This window comes from Vanellus vanellus (genome assembly GCF_965231255.1).
Source record: "Vanellus vanellus genome assembly, chromosome: 3".
Taxonomy (NCBI): domain Eukaryota; kingdom Metazoa; phylum Chordata; class Aves; order Charadriiformes; family Charadriidae; genus Vanellus; species Vanellus vanellus.
In genome coordinates, this window is record NC_138907.1 from 21441916 (window position 1) to 21447697 (window position 5782).

General features: G+C 39.5%; 1 long non-coding RNA gene across 1 annotated transcript; it reads left to right on the top strand.

Annotated features, from left to right (window-relative positions):
• Positions 1 to 203: 203 nt before the first annotated feature.
• LOC309670357 lies at positions 204 to 3660 on the top strand. The gene is made up of 5 exons (XR_014269002.1): positions 204 to 221; positions 1191 to 1293; positions 1904 to 2020; positions 2237 to 2412; positions 3517 to 3660. It is a non-coding gene; the product is annotated as an uncharacterized lncRNA (long non-coding RNA).
• Positions 3661 to 5782: the final 2122 nt, after the last annotated feature.

The following is a 5782-nucleotide window of genomic DNA, read 5'->3' on the forward strand; positions in this document are numbered from 1 at the left end:
TGAAAACTGGCAGTCTGCCTAGTGTCAGATTACGAATTTGATTTTTAGTATGGTTTAGGCTAGAAACCTTCCTAATTATCCTTTTCTCCTTTAATTAAATGAGAAGTCTGTCATTAGCCTGTGCTTCCCACAACTCAAGTTTTGGGGTCAGCTCGTCCTGCCTTGCAAATGGGAGAACTGGAGAGAAATGGGGGAGAGAGAGGAAAAGAGAAGACTCTGAAGTATGCAAGTATCTTTGCTGCTTATCTGTCTCCGGGTACTGGCTCACTGAAACCTTTCACATTAATACAGTCTTTCAGCTCTTCTGTTCCAGCTGTTAGCTCCTCCCTGCTTAACAAAGAATGTGGAGATCAATTCGTTGTTGTGTTCTAAGTGGGCCATGTATAAAGTGATGGCCAGAGTATAGCCAGACAGACTTTAAAATGTGGGGAAGGAAAGTAAGAGTGATTTATGGAAATGAGGGAGGCGTAGGCTTGTATAGGCAAATTCCGCCCTGAAGGGTTCCAAGTAATTCACTTAAAATTGCTTCTAGCGAAACTAACTTTATGTGGATACGTTTTGCAACACGAATTTCACAAGTTGAGCAAGAAAAATGCCTAGGAAGGATCACACGTCTACATTGATGCTCTGTTCTAATACTAATTATTAATATTTATTAAAACGCATAACTTAATGCATATATGCTAGTTTGGATTTTAGAAATCTTTTCTTTTGTCCAGCTCTACTGGGCAGTTTCAGTGGCAGATACTGAAAAAACATTGTGAACCCAGTCCAAATGTCACGTGCAGGATTTACAGTTTTGGTGGCCACATCTGAATGAATCTTCCATTTTTGTTTGTTTCTTGCCAGCCTCTGTTTAAAGACTCCCGTCTTGAAAAAACACAGTGGAAAAATGAAGTACATGTACGTATTTTAACATGTTAGTAGAAATATAGCTGTTGAAGTTCAAAGAGTTAATTAATATTTAAATTACTGTATTTAAAAAAAAAAAAAACAGGACTAGTTGAACAGGTTTAATTAGAGAACAAGTCAGTTTAATTGAGAGTAGATGTAGATATGCAGCAATACCAGCTCCTAAAGTCAAGGTATGTGAGCTCATCTTTTGTGAGATTCATCAAGCTGATTTCTTCATGTATGGCTTCTGGTTTGGACCTGCATGTTTCAGTAATTAGATTTTTTTTTTTTCCTAGAATAAGAAGGTGAGAGGTGTGAAGAAAGCAGAAGCACCACATACAAGAGATTGAGTATGAGCGCCACGTTAAATAAAATAATTTCTTTGGTGTCTGTACTCTGGTAAGAAATTTACCATCTTGTTTATATGGCCCAATGTCATAAATATTTGTTACAAATATTTGTCCAAATTTACCCAAATTATTTTCCTTAAATATCTCCCTCCCCCCCCCGGAAATACAGCACCTTCCCTTTCTTTAATTCAATTTAAAACATTACGGTGAGTTTTGAATACAACTTTGAAAACTGGCCTCGGGTGCAGCATTCCACCTTGATGCGGGGCTTCGCACGCTGCTGGCCGGGCCCCGTCTGCGGCCTCGCTGCTGATCCCCGCCTGCCTGAGCACCACCAGCTCCGCTGCTTCTTCCCTCTGGACCAGCAGCGCGTTGCCCTCTTCGTCCTGTATCACAAAGCCTCTGAAATATTAGTTTCAGCTGCCGCAGGGAGTCGTGCATACTGCCAGCCACAGGCATAAAAATCATGAATTGGTACCAAAAATAAGGCTGGAGAGCTGACAGTTTTGTTAAATTTTTATACATGTATATACATGTATGTATTTATATATATATACACACACACAGGTATACATGTTAACTTGTTTGGGTTGTTGCTTCAAAGCCTTTGGGTTCTGTCTGTTTTGCTTTTGCCAAGGCTTGTGGTTTTTTTTTCCCAGGCACCAGCATGCCTTCATGGTTCAGGGATGTGACATTGTTAACGTGCTACAAATGGGGATCAAGGCCAGATTTCTCCCTTCATCCAGGGCAGGTTGTCACACAGGAACCAGGGGAAGGTATGTTCTGTCCCTCCCATCCTGCGGAGATCCCAGATGGCTGCAGCGTCAGCTGAAGTCACTCTCCGCTCTGTAACCTCTTTCTGAAGACTAAAGGATACTGGTGCCAAAGCCAGAAGCCTTCTGTGAAACTGCTTGTGGCTCATAAGGTGCTTGGGATGCAAGAATGGCTTTTCTTAGTATTTTAAAGTAATTAAGTTTTCTATCTTTTTCTAGAATTAAAACTACTTTCTGTTTCAACATTTACGATTCTTTAACGCACATACCTCTGACACGTCTTACAAATACTTGGAAATACTGTAGTCAGTGTTTTCCATAAGCCATCAGAAAATGGACTGTTTCAAGGACTTACTGCTGGAGTAATTTAACAGTTGTGCTGCAAAAATGGGAAGGTAAGCGGCCCAGCAGATGATACAGTAGCCAAAACTCTTATCTCAGTACCCATTGCTTCGAGAATTGCATCAACTTCCCTTAGTCAATAATGAGTCGTATTTATAAATTCGCATACAATGCAGAAAGGAAGCTTCTTGCACTATTGTGGAGATCAAAGTTTCAATGTGTTTTTTTTTCTCCTTCGCCTGTTTAGAGATCTGCAGTCAGTTTGCATGTATCCGTACCCCTCTCCTCATTGCTGAGCCCAGCACGGTTGATAGCCTTGGGCATTTTTTTAAAGCTGTTTCTAAAGATAAACATTTTGCAAAAATTCCCAGAATGCAAGTGCTCAACTAAATTTACCCAGAGCCGTACTGTTTGTTAGCAGGTTGTTCCCTTATAGGGGGATTTAAGTTCCAATTCGATGTATCATAAATTAATATATAATGAGAAACTTCTATGGCCAAGGGTGGAATTCCTGCCTTACTGAGGTCCGTGCAAACCAAACCTCTGTTGATTTAGTTCAGTAAAATTCAGAGGCTAATCCCAAATCTCCTGCTCCTTTTTTAAGAACCTTTCTATGACTGAAAAAAATACGAATAAAATTACACACACTAATCAAAACAATCCCCAAAGTGCCTGAGCATATTCATTCTTTAACCTTCTAAAAGTGCATTGTCCTTAGTTTTTCACCAGCAGTTTGAGAAGCAGAGAGGAGATGTTTTTTGTCAATGAGCAGAATTCAGTCTGTCTTTTCTCCCAAGTTACGCTTGGTGATCTAAAATAGACAATGTACGCGTTCACCACTCTCTACTTGGCTACAGCAGGTAACTGCTTGGCCGCGTCTGTCATGAAGACAGCTACCAGCAAGGAGATTTCTTCTTCTCATGCAAACAGTAGAGGTCTTTTCGCTAGAGTGGCCAGGGTGCTTTGATCATATAGACTACTAGAGAGAGAAAGAGATAGAAAGCATCTAGTGTGTGTATACATACACTATTGTCTATATAGTATATGCATATATAGCATATGCATATAGTACACACATATATAAACACATGGGGTTTTTTAATAGAGTATAAACCCCCCCACCTTACTATGAGTCTTATGGGTGTTTTCTTCCACAGAAGCAAGGGGCTAATCAGGGGAGGAAACAGAAGCCGATTACCCCACCCACCTCTGAAGCCTCTGCTAAAGCCATTTATCGTAATGTTTGTCAACCTTCTTGGGTTGGCAACTTTATAGGAGGACTCATCGTCGGCAACCTTTTCACAACACGTATTAAAAAAAATGGTAAAATAACCCCCAAGTATCAGTTTTATGTGTCTTAATCACAGAGATGTCTAGGTACGGTATGGATACATGGGAGTTCCCCGGAGAGACAGGCTGTTAGATCTACCTGAGAGACTGAAAAAGATCAACTTTGACCAGAAATGTTGTAAGTATTTCAGAGCTAAACAAATTTAGGTGAGTTCATGGTCAGCTCTTATTGCTGCAGTGTGTTAAGGTTGTATTTCCTGAATATTGGAAGTATTTGTATACTTTTCCCCTTAATGCTGCATAAATGGTTTGGTGGATTTAAAATGGGGTTAATTCTGTGAAAGATAGGTACTGGTATTAGAATAATCTTTTTTTAATATTTATATTTTTTAAATAAAAATATGCACCTTATTACATTAAAAGAGATAAGTAGGTGGACAGGAACTGTGAAAATGAATGTAAGAACTTTAGCTGCCTGGTCAATGAAAGTTTTGTTAATTTTTATGGTCTTTAAATTCTATTGCAATGAGAACACCTCTGAGATGGGATTTATTTTCCTTGTCAGCCGCAAACATTTTCATGGAAAATGAAAAATAGGAAGGGAACAAATGCAAGATAGACAGTGTGTATGCAAACATTATTACATAATAATCAAAAATAAAGGTCAAAGGGTTTATAGTAAAATTTCATGTTTCAGGAAATGTTTATAGATCACTAATTAAATAAGACAGGTTGGATATTACCCGAATTTAGTTCCATAGACTTGATTTTTCTGAGGGCTCTACTGTGAGACGAGTTTTCCCATGGCATTTAGAAAGCATAGAGTTCTGAGTCTCCAGATGTATTAGCTTAAATATCAGCACACACAGGAAGACCAGTAATTCATAATATCACAGGCAGCAATAACCCGGTTGATAACAATGCGGGGGAATCAAATGATCACCAATTCTGAGCCATAAGTCTTGGGATATTAACTCCAGTTAATATGCCAAGATTTTTTAAAATATCTTTTATTAAATTAAAGATAACTTAATATCTTGGGATACTACATTCAGTGCCTCCAGTCTTAGAGGGGTTCATCATTGGGAGAGAAGTCCTTTGTAAAGCCAACCTGTTCTGCCAAGGCCAGTCGGCAGGGCTGAACTTCCCGGCACTACGTAAGTATATAAGCCCATGTGAGTAAGCATAGCCTAGAGAGGCCTTCCTGCCTGTTAGAGCTATTTGAGACTTCAGTCCTGCAGACAATCTCAAATTCCACTTGGACAACACTCAGATTTGAGAGATGTACAGGTAATATTATTCATATTAAACTTCTGCATAGCCAACTATTTTATAGTTTCTCTTAAACTCAGGCTCTTTTTACTACTGCATGTCTTGAGGAGACTTGGGATTTGTAACTTATATTTGAAGCAATTTTTCCTGGCCCTTGCTGGAGAAGAGTAAAATAATCCCATTTTTGGTTATCAGTACTGTTTCCCACCATTCTTCTGAGCCTTGGCACAGTTAACACCCCCTGCCCAGTGCTCTTTGAATGGCTTCTTCCCAAATCCCTGCCCCTCTTTCTACCAGGGACAGGAATCGGTGGAAGGAAAGGTGGCAGGCAGCCTTGGTGGGACCAGCTCCAGCACCAGCAACCTCCCAGAGCCCTCTTATGCTTCCTACTGAAATCAAAAGGAGAACTCCAGGTTGAATTTTGAAGGATCAACATCTTTTAGTGTTCTCGGGTAGATGTGATATTGTAGTGCTTAATATTTATCATTAAAATGAAAGCCTGGAGAATTCTTTTCACAGTTTTATGGTGTGGGATTGGAGATGCTTTATGTGTAGATTGGCAAACCTCTCCGCTTCCGAGTTGTTTATACAGACACTGAAAAGCTAACCTCCAGCAGTGCACACATTTGTCCTGTTTAACAGTTCACCTGCGATGGTCCCATGAATATTTCCAGAATAATCTCTCCAATGTATACCAATTGTCAACAGGTTCACTGGCAGAATTGCAATAAACAGTTCTTAATGGCCCAATAGCTTTCCAATCCAGGTTCGAATAATGATTCCAAACCCAAAACATTACTTAGAAGGCGTGTTTATTCTCTAAATGAGATTACAACTGAAAAACTTCATATTTAAGCATAT